Source organism: Pseudorca crassidens, chromosome 11 (genome assembly GCF_039906515.1).
Source record: "Pseudorca crassidens isolate mPseCra1 chromosome 11, mPseCra1.hap1, whole genome shotgun sequence".
NCBI lineage: Eukaryota > Metazoa > Chordata > Mammalia > Artiodactyla > Delphinidae > Pseudorca > Pseudorca crassidens.
The window spans coordinates 64,739,858-64,765,527 of NC_090306.1; the positions used below are offsets into that span (position 1 = coordinate 64,739,858).

Here is a 25,670-nt window from a genome sequence, read left to right on the forward strand (position 1 = left end):
TAAAAATTAAAAACAAAATTACAGTGAGATAATACTGCAAAAAAATGTCAAGTAAAATAGCAGAATTCTAGAATAACTTACAGAAATAAGTCAATGTTTATTATATTCTCTTTTCTTTTTTTGGCCACACCATGCAGCTTTCGGGATCTTAGTTCCCCAACCAGGAATTGAACCTGGGCCCCAGCAGTGAAAGTGCCAAGTCCTAACCACTGGACCGCCAGGGAATTCCCCATATTTTCTATAATACAAGAAGTTTTTAAAAACTCTATTATAAAATACATAGATTTTTGCAAAGAACCTTGTAAATGGAAAAAAACAGCCAAAACAATCTACTACATATAGGCCTTAGTATGTGGTTTTATAGTCTGTCTACTTAGGGGAGTGTTCTATCTTCACAAATTCAGTGTTACGAGAATATGTGGCTGGGTGTTAATTATCATTTTAAAAGGAATTTAATTCTCCTACACAGCTGAGAATGCTAACAGTCTCCAATTTTAATTTGTTCTCCTGTACAAGACGCTGTTTCTTAAGTATTTAGTTGCCTCCTGCTGGTCACACAAACTTTAGACTTCCTAAAAATATGTATTTCTCAATAAATTGCATATGATGACAAACTTCTAAAGAGATGCATTGGACTTTTTCATCAAATGAATTCACAGTGGATTTCCAGTCTCAATTGAGATAAGTAAGTTAGCTCATAGGTTTTCTTAAGCATGATCCTCTTCTTTCTTTCATGTCATATTTTATGTCTCTTCAAATCCTTTTTGAAACCAGATGCGAATAACCTCAAATTGAGATGCAAAAAGCACTTGTTCAAGAATCTTAGAAGCTGTATTTTTATTGTCTCTACTACCATCTCTCTGGCTAATCTTGGACAAGACACTTTAACTTCTTGGTACTGACTTCCTCATCTGCAATTTGAAGTATAATTGACATGCAGTAAACTGTACATATTTAAAGTATAATTTGATAAGTTTTGACACATGTATACAGACATGGAACTATCATTATAATCAAGATAACAAACATATTTATCACTCCCAAAAGTTTTTTCGTGTCACTTTGTATTTCCTTCCTCCTTCCTCCTGCCCCTCCCAGCCTTCTCCTATCCTCAAGTGCTGATGTGTGTTTTCTGTCACCATATATTAGTTTGCATTTTTCAGAGAAAAACAGAAATTTTAAGCTCATTAGTTTAAGTGACTAAAATGAGATATGGAAGAACTTAAATTCTTTTAAAATATTTTTTAAAAATTGAGATTTCCTATCTTGAAACCTGAGACAGCAGTGTGATGCAGTGGTTAAAGCCCTTAACTTTAGAGTAAGCGGACATGAGTTTTGGGTCTTGGCTTTGTCATTCACTAGCTGTTATGACCTTGGGCAAATTACTTAATATCCTGAGGTTAACAGTTTCCCCATACTTAGGGGAAAGAATAATAATAGCTTCTATGCTCAAAAAGACGTTGTGAAATTGCATGCAAAGCAATTAGCTCAGTGCTGGGCCTGTTCACACAGTATACTCAGCCAACGGTAGTCACCTATCTTTAGACATTTCAAAGAGTCCTACCCATATTTTAAGAAAAGGAAATTGAGAACTCTGATCATGCAGACAGTATAATCTTAAGGCAACTGTTTTCAAAGTTTTATGTGAAGATTACAGTAATTCACTGTGCTAGACATGGTGTCCATATGATTCTGACTCAAGTCCTTTTTGTAAGTACCTCATTGGTTTTTCTTCCTCATAACTGTTACCCCGAGTGTCATGGGTCCCCTTTTTGTAATTCTATCCATACCCTCCCCAAACATGTGACCCGACAGTCACTGGTTTGACGAATGACTTGGCCAAAGTAGAGTGAATGGTAGTCACCACTTCAGAAGACAGGCACCACTTCAGAAGACAGGCACTAAAGAAAACTAGTCCTTTTTTGGTGATAAATGTTCTTTAATAGTTTTCTTCTCTATATTTAAATACTTCTGTCATTCTTTTTGTGCCGTTTAGCTTTGCCAGGTTCATACTTGATAGAACTCTCTCTCTACAACAGAAACTAATTAAGCTCCACTTGCTAGCCTAGCCCAGTCTAGCATCCAGGGTAAGTTCTGGCTTTGTGGAGAAGAGAGTTTAGATACTGTATCTTAGAAAACTCTCTTGTGCTTTCTTTCTTGAAGTTTTAGCATTGCTTTACTAAAGATAGTCCAGAGAAATTATATGGGGTTGTGGGAGGCGGTTCATAATTCTTCTGTGGGAAGGAGGATCTCCTGCTTAATATCCCTCCTATTTTGTAATGTACCATCTATACAGGTTTATTTACTCCTTCTACCTTAACCTAGCTTCCTCCCAGAAATTAGTCTATGACAATGACTTACGTGCAGGTAGTTGATTTTGGAAAGAGATCCCAGCAAATGAGTGAAAAACCGGGAAACTAAAACATGGAAGGGAGGAAAGCCAATTCAAGACTAGATGATCAGTCTAGACATTTCTATAGGCAACTAGGGTTCATTTTTCTAGATCTTTGAATAGTTGTCTAGAATTCATCTAGAATTGTCTGCCTGAGTGAAGAAAAGGGAAGCATTTATCTACTAGTTTCCACCCCTCATTGTTCATTGTGGCAGATAGACCCTGAGGTAACAACTACCAATGATCCCTGCCTTTTAATGCCCTTCTTTAAGCTCCTATCCCTGAATGTAGGTGGAGCCTGTGAATTGCTTACAACCAATAGAATATGGCAAAAGTTATAGGGTGTTACTCCCATAATTACATTGTATGGCAGATGTTATGGGATACATCACTCCCATCATTATGTTACATTATGTAAGAATTCATCTTATTAGCAGAATTGCCCTTTGTCACTTTGCTGCTGTCTTTGAAGAAGCAAGCTGCTATGTTATGAACTGCCTATGGAGAGAACCATGTGGCAAGGAACTCACATGGCCTCTAGAAGTGGAGGACAGCCTCTGGCTGACAGCCAGCAAAAATGTCTGAAGCTTTCAGTCCTACAGCTGCAAGGAAATGAATTCTGCCAACAACCTGAGAGTTTGGAAGAAGATTCTTCTTCATTTGAGCCTCCAGATGGGAACACAACACAGTCAACACGTTCAATGGGAGACCCAACAGTGGAAACTCCAACTAAGCTGTGCCTGAACTCCTGACCCACAGAAACAGAGATAATAAATATGTGTTGTTTTAAGCTGATAAGTTTATGGGATTCGTTACGCAGAAATAGAAAACATACATATTTTGATACCTAGAAGTGGAGTGCTGTTTTAACAGGTACCTGAAAATATGTCTGTGGTTTTGGAACTGAGTGATGGGTGGAGGCTGGAAGAATGTTGAAGAGCATAATAGAGAAATTTCAGCACCATGACTAGAATCACCATGACTATCAGTAGAAATATGGACACTGAGGACATGCTATGAAGTTCTCAGAAAGAAGTGAAGAGCATGTTATTGGAAACTAGAGGAAGGAGAATACTTGTTATGTAGTGACAAAAAAGCTTAGTGAAATTGCTGCAGTTATGTTGAAAGCAAAACTTGTAAGTGATGGAACTTTGTTATATAGTTACAGTGATTTCTAAGCAAAATGTTGAAGGTGACACTTTTATTCTTGATACATATAGCAAAATGCAAAATGTCAAAGAGAGAGAGAGAGAATTTAGGGGCAATACTGTTAAATAAAAAGGGAGCAGGATGGGCTTCCCTGGTGGCACAGTGGTTAAGAACCTGCCTGCCAATGCAGGGGACACGGATTCGAGCCCTGGTCTGGGAAGATCCCACATGCCACGGAGCAACTAAGCCCATGCGCCACAACTACTGAGCCCGTGCACCTAGAGCCTGTGCTCTGTAACGAGAAGCCACCGTAATGAGAAGCCCGCGTACCACAATGAAGAGTAGCCCCCGCTCTCCGCAACTAGAGAAAGTCCACCCGCAGCCCGCACGTAGCAACAAAGACCCAACTCAGCCAAAAATAAAAATTAATTAATTTTTTTAAAAGGGATCAGGACTTGATGATTTTGAAAATCTTCATCTTCCCCAGATGGTAAAAAATATTGTTAGGAGATGGCTTCTGAACACTGTCCAGAAAGCCTGCTCTAGAGAAGTAGCACTACAACCTTTTGTTAAAACCACAAAGAGATCAAAAGGTCAGGGTGCCTTCCTCTGTTAACTTTTTCTGATTGCAACTAGACTGGGGATTCTAGTGCCATTAAGCCCATGCTCTAGACTGTCTTCTAGAGGCTACCTTGGGATGGGGGCATCAGAATTCTAACCAAATAAAGCTAAAGTTTGGATCAGACATCAGTAAACCAGGGGATGTGGGTAATCTTAACTTCATCAGACTCTCAGATTTTCTGCTACTTCAACTCAAGATAGATTTGAACAATTTCTGGACCAAGGAATTATAGCCATTTACGTAGAGGAGCTACCATTCCCTAACTTCTGTTTTCCAATAGACCTAAAAAGGTCCTGGGGTGGGGCTGCTGAGGACAGCAGTTCTTAAGCATTTGGTCTCAAAACCCATTTACACCTTTAAAAATTATGGAGAATTCCAAAGAGCTTTTGTTTATATCTGTTGATATTTACCATATTAGATATTAAAACTAGTAATTTTTAAGGTTTAGTGATTCCTTTAAAAAAGACAATAAGCCCATTATATTTTAAGATAAATAACATATATTTCATGAAAATTAACTGTATTTTCCAAAATAATTTAGTGATAAAAGTGGTATTGGTTTTACATTTTTGCAGATCTCTTTAATGTCCGGCTTAATAGAAGACAGTTCAATTCTTATGTCTACTTCTGTATTCCATATGTTCTGATATGTTTTTTTAGTTGAAATAAATGAAGAAAATCCAGCCTCGCACACATATGTAATTGGAAAAGTATTTAATAGTTCTTTTAAAAGTTAATTGTGAGTATAATTCTTTGCTTTCACACCACCAAAACCTTAAAAGTGATAGTTTCTTAAAGGTTAGTAGCAATGTGGAACCTGAAACTATAGGAATGAACATTTGTATACTGTAACATTAAAATCCATTGGTGTATTATGGTGTGTCTTGAACTTTGAATGGATCTTTTAGTCCCACATTGTTTTGTAATGTCATTCATTGGTCATTTGGAAAATAGTGGTTCACTGAGTTATGCATATCTTCCAAATCCTGACACGTGTCATTTTGAAATATCAAAAACTCAACATTCATTAATATAACTACTCATCAGAAAAGTCCTTAAGAATTAGGAAATTGTCAAACTCACAGGGTGGATATAAGTTTTCCAAAATTCTAATTTTTGAAATCTCAAATTTTATTCTTAACAAAAAATGCTGTAAGTTGTTTTCATTGAAATACAGACTTCATTAAATTTTGAGACAATGTCTGCCAGATACCCAAGTCTGAATGACTATAGGCTGTCTGTCTGTCAGTCTTTCAAGCAAAAATGGTGTTCCATATAAAGAGTGGCTTGTTCAGCTCACAACTCAATCACATAAATCCTTTTCCTCGAGACAACCATTGTTCTTTGATATACAGCAGAAATGCTTTATGCATTTTGCCTCACATAACTTTTAAAAGACGTGATCAAGGGTTCAGATTTGATAAAATTAATAATTATTACTATTTTATCAAGCATCATCTTAAATTCTCTTTTTTTTTCCTGTGAGTACAGTCATCCCTTGGTATCCACGGGGGATTGGTTTCAGGATCCCCTGCAGTTGCCAAAATACTACGGTGCTCATGTCTCATACTAAATGGCACAGTATTTGCATACAATCTATGGAATATTCTCTTGTATAATTTAAATCATCTCTAGATTACTTATAACACCTAATACAATGTAAATGCAATGTAAATAGTTCATAAATGCTATGTAAATATTTACTGGAGCAGCAAATTCAAGTTTTGCTTTTTTGGAACTTTTCAAAAGAAAAAATTAAAAAAATAATTTCAGTTCATGGTTGGTTGAATCTGCGGGAATACAGAGGGCCAGGTGTATATAGCAATGAAGAATACAATGACTACTAGTACGGTTTGGTATCACTGCTTTGATTTCTGTTAAGGAACTAGCAATAGTACAAATATCAACACAGTGAGGGAGGCAAGTTATGTCTTAGTATTACTGTGAAAATATTTTTGACCTTGCAGATAGCTTCCCGGGGACTCCATGGAGTCTGCAGATCACATTTTGAGAACCACCGATCAAGAACAAATCTAAACTCTAAGTGGTGGCAATCCATTTTTCACAATTTGCCCTTCTGAGTAGAGTCTGTGCTGTTATAACCAATCCTGGCCTAACTTCTCTCTCATCAGCTTTTTCTGCTTGCTAATAAGCAATGACCCATCATATTCGGTTCTTGGTTCCAGCTGAATTCCCCATTTCTAACCCTCCATTCTTCTTGCCAAAGTAAAGATTTCTTGCCTCTATTTTTATCTGCCTAATCAAACCCTACACTAATCTTCTAATGATTCCATTTTAATTCTTGATCTCATTCCAGGAATCAACCTAGCCCTTCAGGGTAGAATTTTATTCATTCATTTTTTATTTCATTTATACATTCATTGATTAATTCATTTAATCAATGAATTAAATAAGTTCATTAATTTTAAAATGAATATTCTGCAAATCTACTATTTCATTTGTTAGAGAGATGACATTTGCTTTTGGCCTTAAAGGGTGACATAATTTGAACAGATGAAATGAAAGTGTAGGTTTTTCAAAGTATGATAAATAGTAATAGCTTTATGGAGGTAAAAAAGTCTTCCTCCTTGCTTGGGGAAAGGCAAAGAGGATGCAGATAGTAGAGTAATTAAAGACAAGGCCAAAAATTTAGTATAGGGTCATCTCATGGAGGTACTGACTGCCTGAAGTTCATTTGGTAAGCAATGGGGAACTACCAGAGATGTCTCAGCAGAGGCAGAGGTAATGGGGTGAAACAGTCTCAGTAAAGCATTATTTGCCTAAGATTTGTTTGGCAACTATAGATGAAAAGAATTTGGTGGCAAAAAGACACTTGAGGCCAGAAAAACAGGTTGGAGACCTGAACTAGGGTGGTGGCCCTAGAAATGGAGATGAGTGGAGATAGATTTTGAGAACAATGAGGAAGTAAGTTCAATAGGTGGTGGTGAGGGAGAAGTGGTTGTCAAAAATGACTAGAGTTTCAAGCATGAGTTACTGGGAGAATGGTGATGCTATTCAAAGAAATCAGGAAGTCAAAAAAAGGAACGGTTTGTGTGAGGCAAGACGTTGAGCTCAGTTCTTTACCTGTTAGGCATATAAATGGCTATACTCAAGGGGGAACTAACTAATTTTATAGCACTTACAAGAACTGGAGCCTAACAAATAGAAGATTGTGGTTATAGCTGGACTGGCTTTATACTGTCTCTTTGCAATATAAACGTAAAGGGGAAAATGAAAAATGCAGTCAGTATTTTAATTCGCTGTAGTTTCTCTCTAGACAAATCTAGCAGGAATCTGTAGCTTTTCTGTGGTCCATATATCACAAAGATAGCTCTTTTAAAGTGATATATATTTATTAAACGATTTGTATGTGTTATTTATTATGCTAAATTGTATGTCAGTTAATCCTGGCAACAGCACTTAGATATTATTATCTGGATTTTCATAAGAGAAATCAAGGTACAAAGATGTTAAGTAACTTTTCCAAGTTCAAATAGGAAGTGATGGAATGACATTTGAAACCAGGTTCTGTGCGGTTTCAAAGTCCTTGTCTCATCTACTCTATATAACTAAAGTATTTATGTGCCTTTCCTCCCTTTTCCTTTTCACAGAATGAAAAGTGAATAGTGCCTTTTAGCATGAACTATTGGTCTTTATGATTGTATCCAGAGGTTCATTAATGCCGTCTTAGGAGATCTATCTTAGGAAAGGCTACTGCTCAGGGGGCTCTCCCTTTTTATTTTCCTTCCAGTTTTATTGAGATATAATTGACATACATCACTGAATAAGTTTAAGGTATACAGCAAAATGGTTTGACTTACATATATTGTGGTAATGTTTAGTTAGCGTCCATCATATCATATAGATAAAAAAGAAAGAAAAAAAAAGAAACAAAATTTTCCTTGTGATGAGAACTTTTAAGATTTACTCTCAACAACTTTTCTATATATCATACAGCAGTGTTAACTGTAGTTATCATGCTGTACATTACAGCCCTAGTACTTATTTATCTTGTAACTGGAAGTTTGTACCTTTTTAAAAATTTTTATTTAGTTTTTTAATTGAAGTATAGTTGATTTACAATGTTGTGTTAGTTTCATGTGTACAGCAAAGTTATTCAGTTATATATATATATATATATTCAGTTTTTATATATATACAAAACTTTTATTTTTCAGGTTATTCTCCCATATAGGTTATTACAAAATATTGAGTATAGTTCCCTGTGCTATACAGTAGGTCCTTGTTTTTTATCTACTTTGTATATAGTAGTGTGTGTATGCTACTCCTAAATTCCTGATTTATCCCTCTCTTCCCCCTTTCCCCTTTGGTAACTGTAAGTTTGATATTCTATGTCTGTTTCTGTTTTGTAAATAAGTTCATTTGTATCATTTTTTTAGATTCCACATATAAGTGATATCATATGATATTTGTCTTTGTCTGACTTACTTCACTTAGTATGATAATCTCTAAATGCATCCATGTTGCTGAAAATGACATTATTTCATCCTTTTTGTGGCTAATATTCCATTGTATGTATATATACCACATCTTCTTTAACCTTTCATCTATCGATGGACATTTAGGTTGTAGAAGTTTGTACCTTTTGACAACCTTCCTCCAATTCCTCCTCCCCTGAACCGCCCCCCGACCCATAACCGCAAATCTGATCTCTTTTTCTATGAGTTTAGTGTTTTGTTTTTCAAGATTCTTCATTTAAGTGAGATCATATAGTATTTCTTTTTCTGTCTGACTTATTTCACTTAGCATAATGCCCTCAAGGTCCATCCATGCTGTTGTAGATGGCAGCGTTCCCTCAGTTTTTAATGGCTGAATAATATTCTTTTGTATGTATATACTGTAACTTCTTTATCCGTGCACTTATGGACAGACACTTAGGTTTTATCCATGTCTCAGCTATTGTAAATAATGCAGCTATGAACATGGCGATGCAGATATCTTCTTGAGTTAGTGCTTTTGTTTCCTTTGGATATATTCCAAGAAATGGGATAACTGGATTGTATTGTAGTTCTATTTTTAATTTTTTGAGGATCCTCCAAACTGTTTTCCTTGTGTCTGTACTTGTTTACTATCTCACCAACAATGCACAAGGGTTCCCTTTTCTCCACATCCTCACCAGCATTTTTACCTCTTATCTTTTGGATGATGGCTACTTTAACAGGCATAAGGTGATATCATATTGTGGTTTTAATTTGCATTTCCCTAATGACTAGTGATGTTGAACATCTTTTCATGTACCTATTGGCCTTTTGTATATCTTTTTTTGGAAAAATGTCTATTCAGGGCTTTTGCCCATCTTTTAATTGGATTATTTAGTTTTTTCGTTATGGTTTTTTTGTTTTGGGGGAGATTTTTGGCTGCTGGGTTGTATGAGTTCTTCATATATTTTGGATAATAACCCCTTATCAGAGATCTGGTTTGCAAATATTTTTTTCCCATTCCATGGTTGCCTTTTTACTTTGTTGATTGTTTCTTTTACTATGAAGAAGCCTTTTAGTTTTATGTCATCCAACTTGTTTATTTTTGCTTTTGGTGACATATCTAAAAAATCATTGCCAACACCCATGTCAAGGAACTTTTTTCCTATGTTTTCTTCTAGGAGTTGCATGGTTCAGGTCCCATGTTTAAGTCTTCAATTCATTTTCAGTTAATTTTTGTACGTGGTGTAAGATAGGAGTCTATTTTCATTATTTTACATGTGAATATCCAATTTTACCAACACCATTTATCAAACAGACTCTTTTCTCCACTGAGGCACTCTCTTTCAACTACTATAATGGGCAACTACTTTCCCCATTGGAATGATAATTCCTGTCCCTTACTTAAGACTGAGAGCACTATTAAGTAACAAAATTAATTTAACTGTAATACCACAACTTAAGAAGAGCAGATATAATAGTTTTAAATGTAGCTATAGTAAATACTGTCATTAAAAAATAATGAAGAGCTAGATAAGTTCCTCTGAAAGCACTTTATTTATTTTTTATTTTTATTGGAGTATAGTTGATTTACTATGTTGTGTTAGTTTCTGCTGTACAGCAAAGTGAATCAGTTATACATAAACATATATCCACTCTTTTTTATATTCTTTTCCCATATAGGTATTACAGGGTATTGAGTAGAGTTCCCTGTGTTACACAGTAGGTCCTTATTAGTTATCTGTTTTGTATACAGTAGTGTGTATATGTCAATCCCAATCTCAGTTTATCGCCCCTCTCTTTCCCCCTGATAACCATAAGTTTGTTTTTTACATCTGTGACTCTATTTCTGTTTTGTAAATAACAAAACATTTGTTATTGGGGGGGATTGTTTCATTTGTACCATTTTTTTAGATTCCACATATAAGCGATATCATATGATATTTGTCATTCTCTGTCTGACTTATTTCACTCAGTATGACAATCTCTAGTTCCATCCATGTTGCTGCAAATGGCATTATTTTGTCCTTTTTTATGGCTGAGTAATATTCCATTGTATATATGTACCACATCTTTATCCATTCCTATATTGATGGACATTTAGGTTGCTTCCATGTCCTGGCTATTGTAAATAGTGCTGCACTGAACATAGGGGTGCATGTATTTTTTTTGAATTATGTGAAACCAGTTTAAATTTAGACAAATAGCAGAGAATGACCTTAACAGCAAGTCTGAGCATTCAAGTATGGAGGTCTTTCTCTACATAAGGGAAGATAGAGGATGCCTAGTCTTGGAAATTAACGTTGTGGTTGAATGCTCCCCCAGAGTGTAATGAGCAGAGAACCAAGAAATACACGCCTGTGCTACATTTGTTACATGCACGGCCTGGCACTTGATGAGTGTTCCATGAATGTAAGTCCCTTTCCCTTTTGCATTTTACAAAATATTTCCACACATCTCATTTTGTTTACTCTATATATTGAAAAGAAAATCCCAAGGAATAAACTGTTATCATTCTCATTGTACCGGTACGTAAGAATCTTTACATGCTGAAGCTGAAAATGACTAGACGATTCTGCAGTTTGGTGTCTCTAGCCTCAATGTTCTGGGTTTGCACTCTCCCTGTAGGAATTGATCATGTGTTTCTCTGCCCATTGAGTTGTGATAAGAAAGATTTTCCTGCTTGGAGTCCAAACTGAGCATGGATCCCACATAAATAAAGACCCATGACACTTTTTTTGGGGGGTTGGTTTTGTTTGTTTGTTTTTGGACATGCCACACGGCTTGTGGGATCTTAGTTCCCTGACCAGGGATCAAATTCGTGCCCGCTGCAATGGAAGCACAGAGTCCTAACCACTGGACCACCAGGGAATCCCCCCCATGACACTTTTTGCCATTGAACTGAGCTGGGGACCCTACTGACTGTTAATCCCTTTATCCCAGGTTTAAGTGGGTGACATTTTGTATTACAAAGGTATACATACCGGTGCTTAATTTGAGAGAGTTTCAAAGAAAGTCTCATGGAAAGTCTCAGACATGAGGTGGAGTTTCTAGACCTGACATCATTGTATTAACATAAGTGAAAAAGAGCTTTGAAGACATGAAGAAAGCAAAAGCATGACACGACCATATTGCACAAAAGAGATGGGTCTGCCAACAGCATGAAGAGAAACTGGAAGGAGACAAATTTAACTAGATTTTCAAAGTTCAGATGGTAGGGGATATTGACCAGGAAGATTATAAATTTTGACTATAACCTATTTAAGAAGCATTTGGTTCTTAAGAAGGGAGAAACTATTTACAAGTAAAACCAACATAATCTTGCCTAAGACCTGGTTTTGTGTCTTTACTTCAGGTTCCTTCATTTTGTGAAAAGGAAAGGGTGTTGCAGGAAAGAGAGTGGGGCACGAGAGGATGGCCATGTCCCAGGTCTCAGGTGAGTCCCGAGATGGCCACCAAGTGTGGGTTCTTGGCTTCGTGCAAGAAAGAATTCAAGAATGAGCCACAGTAAAGAGAAAGAAGATTCATTCAGGGAGAAACACACTCCACAGACAGAATGTGGGCCATCTCGGAAGGTGAGAAAGGCACCATGATATGGGGTTGTCAGTTTTTATAGGGGTGGGTAATTTCATAGGGTAATGAGTGGGAGGAGTATTCTAGCTATTTGGGGGAAGGAGTGGGGATTTCCAGGAATTGGGCCACCACCCACTTTCGACCTTTTGTGGTTGGCCTTGGAACTGTCATGGTGCCTGTAACTGTGTCATTTAGCTTGTTGATGTGTTACATTGAGCGTATACTGAGGCTCAAGGTCTAGTGGAAGTCTGGGACCTATTTGGCTCTAATCAGTTTATGTCTTGTCCTCAGGCTATGTCTTTCTTTCAAAGGTTGTGCCCTTGCCCCCTTCCTGTCTCAAGGGGAGGAAAGCATAATGACTAAGTAACTTGGGAAGAGTGACCCCCAAAACAGTACAAGGGAATTGTTCTTCCCTTGACTAGTGTTTGACAAGAATCCTAGAAACCAGGAAAATTTCCTTACTGTATTAAATTCAGACCCTTAACAATCAGAATAATTAACCTGAGTATCATGAGATGGTTGAGTAAAGCCCCCTAATCTCCTTTATATAATCACCTATAAAAAACAGAATGGTATTTTGGGTAAGCCAGAATACCTGCAACACAAATTTAAATACACCTGCATTAGATCCAGTACCTAATATCATCACTAACATCTATATTCTATTTGTTCATTCAATAAATATTTATGAATTCCCTACCATATGCCAGACACTGAGGATACAGTATTTACAAGACAGATGTGATCCCTGACCCCATGGAACTCGCAGTCCCCTGGGGAAACAGGCATTAAATAAATAATTGCATTTATTTTTACCTTTATAACTTTGTAAAAAATGAACAAATATTTTTTGAAGTTTTATGCTGGGTGTAGGAGATACAAAGATAGCTGTCTACAAGGAAGTTTATAGAACCCATAAGGTCTGAAAATCCTATTTTAGAATATGGCATGGTGAAGGACTGAACATAAAGACCCTGATCCAAATAGTTCTATGTCTAGGACTTGTCCTTATGTGTTAACATGAGATCTGGATTTTAAAAAAAGAATTCCCTTGCATTATGGTTTAAGCCTCTTTAAGGCAATGTAACTAGAGGCAACGGTAAACTGATCATACTGCCCTCAGACAACATCAGAGGGACTATTTCTGAGTCATCAGACAAATACAATAAGAACATATCCCTCTCAAGTCCATCTCTCTAAAAATAGACCAGGACAGTCTCAAAGCACATATTCCTCCATTGATATGTACTTAGAACTTTTAGATTTCTGGTCCCAATTTTGGAACTATATGGTCATTCATTGCACCTATTAGTTGACAATCATTATTTCAAGAAATCCAAACGCCAGAACTGGTAATGGTCCTACTAGGACTGCAGTGATGTGAGGTATAATATTTTTATGTAATAATTTTAATCATAAATAACCTAAAAATTCACTCTGGGCTCCTCCAATTAAAAGAAAAGTATAAAACTCAATATTTCCTACAACATTCCATGGTCTCCCAAATTTGGAAATGTGTATTTAAACAAAATAAAAAATTTTAAACAAATGTTCCATGGAATGCTTCTGTTAAAAATTGGTGGAATCAAGAGAGAAAAGTGATATATGCATAGTGTGCCAATAAACTGGCTTTCTGAAAACAGAAACAAAGACGAAATTCTGATTTGAAGTCTTTGTTGACTTTTTTAGTATGAGTATTCGCACCATGGCCAACTTCAAGCTACCAATCTGAAATCGCAGAACGTACAGTTGTGGAGAGATGTGCACAATCAGCTCTCAAGAGCCTGGGTAAGCCAGCTCCAGCACCCACTGGCTGTTCCTCAGAGAAAAAATAAATATTAATTTATTTTCTGTCAAAGAGGCCAAAGACTCCATCTTTTCTGATGTAGTTCCTAGAATATCCAATTTGGGGAATTATGCTTAATGTTGGTTCTAATACTTTATAAAACTAAAGATTCCTTTTATAAACCTTTTCAATGCTGCACACTTTGATGTGATTTAGGTTTAAACATAGCAACCAATTTTCCCTAATGAGAAATATAGATAAAGATGTGAATGTTTATTAGTAAGACAGTGACATTAAAAAGATTTGTGCTACTTGGCAGTAAAAGCATTTCTATTCCTTTGGTTGAAGTAAATTTATAGCACTCTCCATGAGTGTCCACCAGATGGCAGACATTTCACAGCAACTTTACAAATAAGGCACATCTGCATTTCTGCAAGGCTGAACAATAATTTTTGAAGATGCTAAAGGAAATAACGAGCACATTTGGATAAACAGCAATACATGCAGGAGCACATTTGCAACTTGGATTATACTCTTATTTTTCCCCTCTGTTTGGGGTTCCAGAGGGTATTATCCAACTGATCTTTCCTGATATTTTCATTCACGGAAACCTCTGAACTTGGCTAAAACTGAACTTTTGATCTTTCCCTCGCCTCCAATTCCACTTGTCTTTCAGCCTTTTTTTCCAGCTGCTCTTTCCAGAAACCTGGAAATCATCCTTGATAATTTCACTTTTGTTATTTTCCATATCTAATCTGGCATCAAATTCTACTGATTCTTATCTATCTTATCTATCTATAGCCTCCTAACTCATCTTCTTTCTTCTTTCCTCTACATAACAGAAACAGCATTGTTTTTAATATGTAAATCAGAACATGTTAGTCTCCTCTTTTTTTTTTTTTTTTTTTTTTGCGGTATGAGGGCCTCTCCCTGTTGTGGCCTCTCCCGTTGCGGAGCACAGGCTCTGGACGCGCAGGCTCAGCGACCATGGCTCACGGGCCCAGCCGCTCCGCGGCATGTGGGATCTTCCCGGACCGGGGCACGAACCTATGTCCCCTGCATCGGCAGGCGGACTCCCAACCACCGCACCACCAGGGAAGCCCGTTATTCTCCTTTTTAAATCCTTCAATGGCTTAAATAATAATTTTTTCTTTAACTATTGACTTATTTTCCTTTAAAGTAATTTACTTTTTACTTATTGTAGTAAAGTCTCAGAATGAACTAGTAAATGTGAGCAGATAAAAGGCAAAGCAATAAACTACAAAATCCCACTACTTGGGATACAGCTACTTGGTTCTGTGGTGTAGTGCAGATGCTCCCAACAGAAAATAAGTTGTTACTTCATTGTCCTCAGGGTCATAATCTACATGCCACCTACTACAGGAAAATTATCTGCTTGTCTACCTCAGGGAGATGAAAGGCAGATCTTAAGATCCTATTTTGAAGGATATAAAATCTCTTGAGAGAAACTGTGATAGTAAATTTGATATGATGGTTAGATCTAAAGACAATAATATTAAGTGCTTCTGATTAGAAAATGTTGAGATAAATCTGCTTCAGCCCCTTGGGAGGACTCTTCAATGTTTTGGCTATCTACAGCTATGTAACAAACGTGCCTCAACTCAGTAGCATGGAATAATTGTTTATATTTTATTATTATCTCTCATAGTGTTGGGGGCTGACTGGGTCCGGCTAAGCCTAGTCTCCTGGGGTTGCAGTCAGACTGGCTGGGGCTGGAGTCATCTTGAGGCTTCCTCATCCACATGCATGTAGAAGGATGTGGGCTGTTGGCCGGGACCTCAGCAGGGGCTTTTGGCGGGAACATGTATGCACGGCCTTTCTTTGTGGCCTGGGCTTCCTCAAAATAACTGACTGATGTGGGAACATAAAGGTCTAGCCATCTTGGCCCAACCTGGGACAGCTCTGGAGAGTCATTCCAGCTCCAGAGCTCCCTGTGGCACCAGCCAAGGCTGTCATCAGGACTGCATCACAATTCGACTTCTCCCTCTGTCCACTCTGGCTTCCTTCCCTTCCCTTCTCTTCCATTACACAGGTGCTAATCCCAAGGTACTCCTTAACGAACATCATGCACACTCACTCAGTCTTCAAGTGAGTTCCTGGGGAACCCAGCTTGCAACAACACCGGGACTGTAAACACAGTAAGGAAGGCTAGCTAGTGAGAGCTAAATGAACTGTAACCATATGACGGCAGTCAATGTTGGTGCCAGAACTTCCATCTGGGGACATCGGGAGCAGTATTGTCTTTTGTGTACTTGTGTGTGTTTGAATATATGGGGGGTTGGGGGGAAGGGAATTCACTTTGGGGACTTATTTCGAAGTTGCTTATCTAAAAGTATACTATAACTTAGATTGTATATTTATTTGTACGGCTTATCTGGGCAGCTGATGGAGATGTAGGGATGAGAAGAAAAGTCCCTGCATGCACATACACATCCCCCCACCGCAGCTACTCTTAGGATGACCACCCAAGTTTGGCTGAAAGAGTTGAGACATTCTCTGGAAAGTCTTGTAAAGAGCTGAGGCGCTTAGCATTGTTGTTGGTGTTTTGTGGCCAAAGATGAGCAAGAGACTCGTTATGGTGAAGAACCAGAGCCTGCAGTGTCAGGGCTGGTGGAGGGCACAGGAATCAGTGCACTCACTGCTTAAACTAGGATCGTCCGGTAGGAAGATCCACTCGATCGCTTTAAGAAGCTTGTCGGAGACGGGAATCAACCAAAACTCAGAGCTTCAAAACCCATTATCTCCCAAATATTAGCATGGCTTACTCACTTCATTTTTTTTTTTTTTTTAGATTTTTGTCAAGTGTCACCTTTTCAAAGAGGCTTCCTTGACCATTCACTCTATTTAAACTAGCACTTCTATCTCTCTCCCTTTATACTGCTTTTATTTTCCTTTATGTTGCTTATGACCACCTGACATAAATTTATGCACTTTTCATTGACAATCTTTCTCACTAGAATATAGTCTGTAGAAGGGGAAAGAATTTGTCTATTTTGTTGATTACTGTATACCAAGAACCAGACAATAGCAAGAACTTAATAGGTATTTGTTGATTGAAAGAATAAATGGGCATTTTCTTGAGTAATCAAAATTTTTCCAATTCTCTATCTTCTGGTAGAAATTCCAAACTCCCCCAGAGATGGAAAGCATAGGCAACAGCAACTTTTTACTGAATGTTTCCTAAATGACTTTTATTTCATATTTGCGAACTTAACAAAAGAGAGTACTATGATAAAATAGGTAGAAGAAAATAGATCATTCAGGTAAAAATCAAATATCCATACTCATCCTTGGGTAAATTGAAAAGTGCTTCTTCTCCCCTGGTTCTCTCCTTGGCTCTTCTCATAAAACAAAATAAGGCCATAGCTTCTCAGTGCTTATAAGCTTGAAAACACACTTTTAACTTTTTAGTGGAAATTTGTTGGACTCAGAATTACATTTAGCATATGAACTTGTTTCTTCCAAATAAATTAGTTGAAATGGAAACATTTCAGTGCTGTCAGTGCTGTCCTGAAAACACCAACTGTCACAAACAGGTGCTGATAATGAGCCTGAAATGTATTGATACAGAGTACATTATATTTACAATATAATAGGGTGACTTTACCTATGAAATATATAAATGCAATCACCTGGGATAGAATCATTTTTCAAGAATTTGCCTATGAGTTGGAGAGGCATCCTCCAGAGTCCTGGGAACTGCCCTCTTTCTCCATATTCTGGAAATTTGGGGCTTACATTCTCAATCCATATAAAGATATATTCTTCCTAAACTTGAACACTCTTCCCCTCTCTCATCCTGGGGACCAAAGTAAGCCAATGAGACTTATTCCCTGGAGATTTGGAACTGGGACCGAAGATTTCAACTGTCTTAAATTCTAGGGAGGGAGTTGTTGATGGTGATATTTTCTGCCTCATGGTCTGGAGAACAGAGATAGCCAGTATGCAGGAGCAAAGAAAAATGGAGATCTGAAGGGGAAGCAGAGACCTAGGATGGAGAGCCTCTCCTGATTTCCCAGTGGTGCTTGAGCCCTGGTTCCAGTTGACTATCAGGGTCCTGCTACATCTCTGCCCTTGGGTTCTGTGAGACAATTTAATTCCTCACAGCAAGTTCCTTTCTTCCCCCTTTGTGTAGCTTAGTTGGCTCTGTATCAGTTGCCACCAAAGATTCTAACAAATATGCTTTTTAAAAGTAAGTTTTAGGCCTTGCCATTTTCTCTCTAACTGCCCCTGATTTTTCAGAAAAACAAAGAGGAAAAGAGGTTCTTTCTTCTCTTACAGAGAAGCAGACACTGTTCAATAACATGAAGGTTAGGGTTAGGGTTTCTGTTTGTATGTTTGTTTGTTTGGCCACTACATGTGGCTTGTGGAATCTTAGTTCCCTGACTAAGGATTGAACCTGCGTCCTCAGCAGTGAAAGCATGGAGTTCTAACCACTGGACCACCAGGGAATTCCCAAGGTATTTCTGATAAAGGGTTGAATCTAGGATGTTCACAAAAGTACCAGTCTTACTTTCCTGTTCAGTCTGGAGACACCTGTAAAAATATATAAACTTGTGCTGTTTTCTGTTATTATAAAACTGGCTTTGCAAAATACTTATACAAAGGAATCTTTTAAAGACAGCCAGACTTGAGGAGAAATTGCTGCTGTGTCCTTTGAAAAGTTCCCTATGACCTTCACCAGCCTGCAGTTCTAATTGGTTATCTTAATAATTTGCTCCCTAGTAATTATTTATTTATTTATTTTTGCGGTACGAGGGCCTCTCACTGCTGTGGCCTCTCCCGTCGCGGAGCACAGGCTCCGGATGCGCAGGCCCAGCGGCCATGGCTCACGGGCCCAGCCGCTTCGCGGCATGTGGGATCTTCCCAGACCGGGGCACGAACCCGTGTCCCCTGCCTCGGCAGGCGGACTCTCAACCACTGCACCACCAGGGAAGCCCCCTAGTAATTATTTTAAAACTGACATCTCTACTTTTTAAAAGGTAACTAAGTATTTATGACGTTTCTTTGTTAAGCCAGGAGAAGAGTTGTAGAATGTCCTTTTTTCTCCCTTTGTGCACAAATGAATAGCACACCTCTGACTTTTCTCACTCAAACAAATAGGTGAGAGCTTTTGTCTCATTAACTGGGACTAGTCAAGGTTGCAACTACTTCCTATTTTAAACCCATTCTTATCACTAACATCCAGTTTATTTTAATACTGGGGAAAATATTTGAATCCCATGGGTCTTTATTTCCTATTATTTCCCAAACAATATTAAAAGATGAGGGTTTTCATTTCTGTAATGTAAACTTACTGCTTATCAGGATCCTAGGGGCTGAGCATGAGTGCTACTTGAAGAAAAAATAATTTGGTATTTGAGGTCTCTTAGGGAAGCAGAAGACGCTCTGTAGAATCATTTTGTGAGGAAAACAAACCCACTTTTTGTTGCATGTCCAAATAATATTTATCTTGTGTGCTTGAGTGGTGTCTCCCAGATTTTAGAGATCTGCTTGGTTCCAGGGTTGTTTGATACATAGCCCAGGTCTGAGCAACACAAAGTGAGAAAGGGGACTAACAAGTTGCTGGTGAATTGGAACCTTGTATCTTTGATGAAATTAGGCCAGGGTATCCCTTAAACTAAAGATGCCTAGGATTTCCTCAAATGTTTGTTTTTTTTGCCATGTTTGTGCAAAAAAATGGGCTTTGCTTTCTCTCTTCTTCATTACTCTTGGTCCACACTGAGTCACCTGCCTATCACATTTCTGCCAGGCGATTAAAGCACAAGATATTGTAATATATGTGGGGAAATCTTGGTTTACACATTATATACACAAAGGTAATCTGATTCACAAGCTCTAATTTCTTCATTGTCTTCCAATCCATATAGAGAACTCTCTTCACTTTTCCTGATTTCTTAGGAAGTGAGATTTCTTTCCTTCATTGTTTTTCTAAGTTAACTTTTGGGTTCAGAATGAAGTTATTTTACGGCAGCTTGTAACCTCCTATATATTTATATTCTTTTAGTCTCTCACTCATTGAAGCTTCTCATAACCAGTCCCTCATTTGCCCGGGCATGCAGGCTCTGGACAATTCCCTTGATTTTTTCCTTTATAAAAACAATTTTCCATTTGTTGGATTCTCAAGGCCACGTTGCTAGTAGATGAGAAAGCCAGAATTCAAAACCAGGCTGTCTCTTTCTTGAGCCTGGAATCAGTCAGTGTAGCATATTTACTGAAGAATGGACATGGGATGGGGATGAAGCATAGGACTGAGGATAGGAGAGAGGTTCCAGTACCCTTGTTCCAAACACCAGTCCAAGGCTCCTCATGGAGTGGGTAGGGTACCATAGGCATATCAATTCCAAATCTCTATACTTTCTTCTTGTACACATTTAGGTCCTCATGAAAATAGAATTTTTAGGTAACCTATTTTTCCAAAGTTCCAAAAGTAAGGCATGCAGATTGATACCCACCTCCCAACCCGGCAAACACACTCAAGAACATGTGTGTGCGTGTGTGCGCGCGCACACACACACACACACACACACACACGTCAATTCTCTATATGTAATTAGCACTTTAAAAACTTCCAATGTGCAAACTTCTGTCATTGTCAGTTCTTTCCCTCCCAGGTCTTCCCAGTTCCTGCTTATTTCTTCCAGTAATACTTACATACCTGTTTCAGTTACAATTGCTCTGTAAAAAACCACACCAACTTAGTGGGGTAAAACAACAATCATTTTATTATTTCTTAAGGTTTCTGTGAGTCAGCCTGAAGGACTCTCATGCTAGTGACATCAGACAGTGACTGAAGCTGTAGCAGCAGATCGGGGCAGGGAGCAAGGTGGACTGAAGCACCTAGGAGCTGGATGGTCATCTCTCCTTCTTCAAGTAGTTTCAGGGCAGCGGCTGCCACAAGTAAGTGCTCAGTAAATGGTAGCTCTGAAAATTATTAGCTCCATGGAAAAAACCAAAGTGGTTTTTAAAAAATATTTATTTATTTACTTATTTGGTTACATTGAGTCTTAGTTGTGGCATGCGGGATCTTTTGTTGTGGCGCACAGGCTTAGTTGCCCCGCGGCATGTGGGACCTTAGCTCCCTGACAAGGGATTGAACCTGCATCCCCTGCATTGGAAGGCAGATTCTCAACCACTGGACCACCAGGGAAGTCCCCCCAAAGTGTCTGAAGATGGGATTTTTTTTCTATCTCCACAGAAAATAATTGGGTAAATGTTACCCAGCTTGTGAACTTTTGTTTTTGTCGTTATTAATTAGCATTCATATAACTTAATGCTCTTAAATGGCCTGACAATAATTTATTTGTAAGTTTAATACCACTCCTGACAGAAGGTAGGTGCTACAACAATGCAGAAATAAGGAGAGCATAATTAAAAGAGCATATTAAAGATACAAGTAATTTGAATTACTCAAATTATGAATCTGAACACTGAACTAAAACCGTGGGCTGATGGTGGAGGGAGATATTCTTCTTCCAGCCTTACTGGCTACCGTGACATTCCCTCACCTGTTGTACATGGATATCCCTTCAGAGAAGGCCTGGAATTGCTTCGTTTCCACCTAAGAATTTTACAATATTCATCTAGTGTCTTCAAATCTTTACAAGGTATTACATGCTGTCTCAAAGATTTATAAGTGCTGTTGACTGAATGTTTGTGTTCCCTCCAAAATCCATATGTTGAAGCCCTAATCCCCAATGTGATGGCATTGGAGATGGGGCCTTTGGGAGGTAATTAGGTTTAGATGAGGTAATGAGGTGGAGTTCTCATGATGGGATTAGTGCCCTTATACGAAGAGGTCAGAGAGTTACTAGCCTCCCCATATGAGGATACAACAAGAAGGCAACCATCTGAAAATCAAGAAGAGGGACCTTTCTAGATACCAAATCTGCCAGCACCTTGATCTTGAACTTCCCAGCCTCTAGAACTGTGAAAAATAAATGTCTGTTGTTTAAGCCACCTAGTATATGGTATTTTAACTGCCCAAATTGACTAAGACAATAAGGAAATTAAATATTTAGATTTAGAAATGCATTTTCCCATAGAAAACTTGATTTAAATAATAATTCACTTCTGAGGGGAGGCCACTAACTGAATTCATAATGTAGTTGAAATAGCAAATATTTTTAAATGAAAAGGCAGTGTTTTAAAAACTGTTGGAATATTGTTTTTCAACAAAACAGGAAAAATAGGCATTAGTCTGTGGCTCAGGAGCCCTGGGTTCAGTCTTCTTCTCTCTACTGTCTGGCTATGTGAATCTAACCAGGTCATTTTACCTCTCCAGCCCTCAATTTCTTCATTTTGTAAAATTAAAGAGTAAAGGAGGTTGCAATAAAAGCATACTTTAAAAAATGTTCTTCCCATTCCTATACCCTCTAAAAGGAACTGAAAGAAGCTAGTTAGAGAGGGAGACTCTATCTACACTGAGACTAAGAAAGACCCTAACCTCATATACAAACTGTAAAGAACTTTATCCACAAAGAGCATCACTAGAAGTAAGCTAGCCGAGAAGCCAGGTTCTGTTGCTCCTGGACAAATGCAAACTATGGAGATGAGACTGAGGCACCTCTAATCCTACCCAGTTTAGGGGAATGAGGGCTTCAAAGGATGAGTGGGGTTCAGAAAAGATAGCAGACTTCCTGCTTTGAGTCATTCCCTGCTAAAAGTCTCCAGGAGGTAATGGCATGTCCAGAAATTCTATTTAGGGTAAATTAGAGGCTGCAGACTGGTTAGAAGAGAAACCGTAAAGCTGATTTTGCAAAGCACTGTATATCAGTCAGACTGAGGGAATGTCAAAGGTCAACATCAAAGAATTGGGGAGGGGGACACTGATGAAATTGTGGGACCAGGGTACTTCAGCTCTGCCATTGCCAAAAATAATGAGACAGGAGGAGGAAAGCTTGAATAAAGGAGAAATTTATTATTTTTTTTTCTTCTTAGAAACTACTTGGAGGGTAGTAGAGGGAAAACGTTGAAGACCCAAGCTCAGAGCAACTGACAGCTGTGCCATCCTTTCTGTCTCACTTGGTGTCCTTAGGGAATTAGGATCACGGAAGTCTCAAAGTTAACCTATCTTGTAGTTTATTCTTGTCTAATGACTGGACAGAGAGTTTTGCAGGTTTTGACAGGGCTCAACAAAATAATTCTTACTGGTAAAGGCAAAGAGTGAAACCAGAGTTCCAGCCCCATCAGGGTTACCACTTTGGCAACTGGTATGAGCAATAGCACAGCTGTTACTCTCTTTGTGTGCAGTGGATGGATGCGTGTGAGACCTCTGGACACCCAGCTGAAACTTTGGTTACTCTGACGAAACCACAGCTCTGACTGAAAAGAAAGATGAAGACCCACTAGAGCTAACCAATGAGAATGTAACCTACTCTGGGAGGTCTACATGAACATCCTTGAGGCCCCAGGTCCACCTGGAGAGTCATCTTGAGCTTTGAGCAGAAAACCAACACCTCTGACAAGAAATTGAAGCTGATTAAGAACTATCGGGAAAAAGTAGAGTCTGAACTGAGATCCATCTGCACCACTGACCTGAGATTGTTGGATAAGTACATAATAGCCAGTGCAGCTAATCCAGAAAGTAGTCTTTTATCTGAAAATGGAGACGACTTCCAGTACCTCTCTTGCTTAAGTTGATGATCAAAAACAAACTATAGACAATTCCCAAGGAGCTTACCAAAAGGTATTAGATATAAACATGAAAGAGATGCAATCTACACGCCCAATCCACCTTGGACTGGCTCTGAGCTTTTCTATACTTTACTCTGAGATCCTAAATAACCCAGAGCTTGCCTACACACTGGCTAAAACGACTTTTGATGAAGCCATCATAGAACTTGATGCACTGAATGAAGACTCATACAGAAATATCCTTATCATGCAGTAGCTTAGAGACAACCTAACACTATGGACATCAGACAATGCAGGAGAAGAGAGTGACGTCAGAAGACGCAGAAAGCTAAATGTATACAGAGTGTCATCATTTTTTCCTTCAAGAAAACTTTTTACCCCTCTCCATTCCTCATTCCACGTGGATTCTCTGTAGCAAAGAAACCCATTCAGTGTATAGAATCAAAGATTTGAAATTTTACAATGTATGGACAACATTTCTTAGAGTAAGTGTTTTACTTACATAGATCAGTCTCATAACCGTCTCTTCCTCAGATGTAAATGACAGCTTTAAGTGTTATATAGAATAAAATGGACATTTTAAAACTAGGAAGACACTTTCCTGGTGGTCCAGTGGCTGAGACTCTGCACTCTCAATGCAGGGGGCCTGGGTTTGATCCCTGGTCAGGGAACTAGATCCCACAAGCCACAACTAAGACCCAGTGCAGGCAAATAAATTTTTTTTTAAAATTGGAAAAAATGGAATGTAGGACAGAATTCCACTGACATAGGACTCCTAGAAGGAGAATAAGATTATAGGGAAGGTACTGAGTCAGAGGGTTCCCTCTGCTGGTCAACAGGTGGCAATAGAGTAGCTTGGATGCCAACTGAAACAAAAGGCAGAAATAAATATTCAGAATAAAGGCAGTCTTTGGGAGAATGTATGGGGAAAGAGTGTGACTGGTTGTTTATATCTGAATATGTCTTATCTCTCTAAACTGTTCATTGCTTGAAGTACAACTAAAAGTTGTACTGAACCTTTTTGTGCCTTGGTTTCCTCCCTGTAAAATGGATATAAAAGTGATGCCTGAGAAGGCAGAGAGCAGAAGCAAGAAGAACTACAGTCCTGCAGCCTGTGGAACAGAAACCACATTCACAGAAAGATAGACAAGATGAAAAGGCAGAGGGATAAGTACCAGATGAAGGAACAAGATAAAACCAAAGAAAAACAACTAAAAGAAGTGGAGATAGGCAACCTTCCAGAAAAAGAATTCAGAATAATGATAGTGAAGATGATCCAGGACCTCGGGAAAAGAATGGAGGCAAAGATCGAGAAGATGCAAGAAATGTTTAACAAAGACCTACAAGAATTAAAGAACAAACAAACAGAGATGAACGATACAATAACTGAAATGAAAACTACACTAGAAGGAATCAATAGCAGAATAACTGAGGCAGAAGAACGGATAAGTGACCTGGAAGACAGAATGGTAGAATTCACGGCTGCGGAACAGAATAAAGAAAAAAGAAGGAAAAGAAATGAAGACAGCCTAAGAGACCTCTGGGAAAACATTAAACACAACAACTTTCACATAATAGGGGTCCCAGAAGGAGAAGAGAGAGAGAAAGGACCAGAGAAAATATTTGAAGAGATTAGAGTCGAAAACTTCCCTAACATGGGAAAGGAAATAGCCACCCAAATCCAGGAAGCGCAGTGAGTCCCATACCAGATAAACCCAAGGAGAAACACGGCGAGACACATAGTAATCAAATTGGCAAAAATTAAAGACAAAGAAAAATTATTGAAAGCAGCAAGGGAAAAATGACAAATAACATACAAGGGAACTCCCATAAGGTTAACAGCTGATTTCTCAGCAGAAACTCTACAAGCCAGAAGGGAGTGATACACTTAAGTATATAATGATAAAAATGATATACTTAAAGTGATGAAAGGGAAGAACCTACAAGCAAGATTACTCTACCCGGCAAGGATCTCATTCAGATTCGATGGAGAAATCAAAAGCTTTACAGACAAGCAAAAGCTAAGAGAATTCAGCACCACCAAACCAGCTC

At 38.3% G+C, this 25,670-nt stretch overlaps 1 pseudogene; it reads left to right on the forward strand.

Annotated features, from left to right (window-relative positions):
* The first annotated feature begins 23,346 nt into the window (after nt 1–23,346).
* On the forward strand, nt 23,347–24,071 carry LOC137202222 (14-3-3 protein theta pseudogene; annotated as a pseudogene).
* Nucleotides 24,072–25,670: the final 1,599 nt, after the last annotated feature.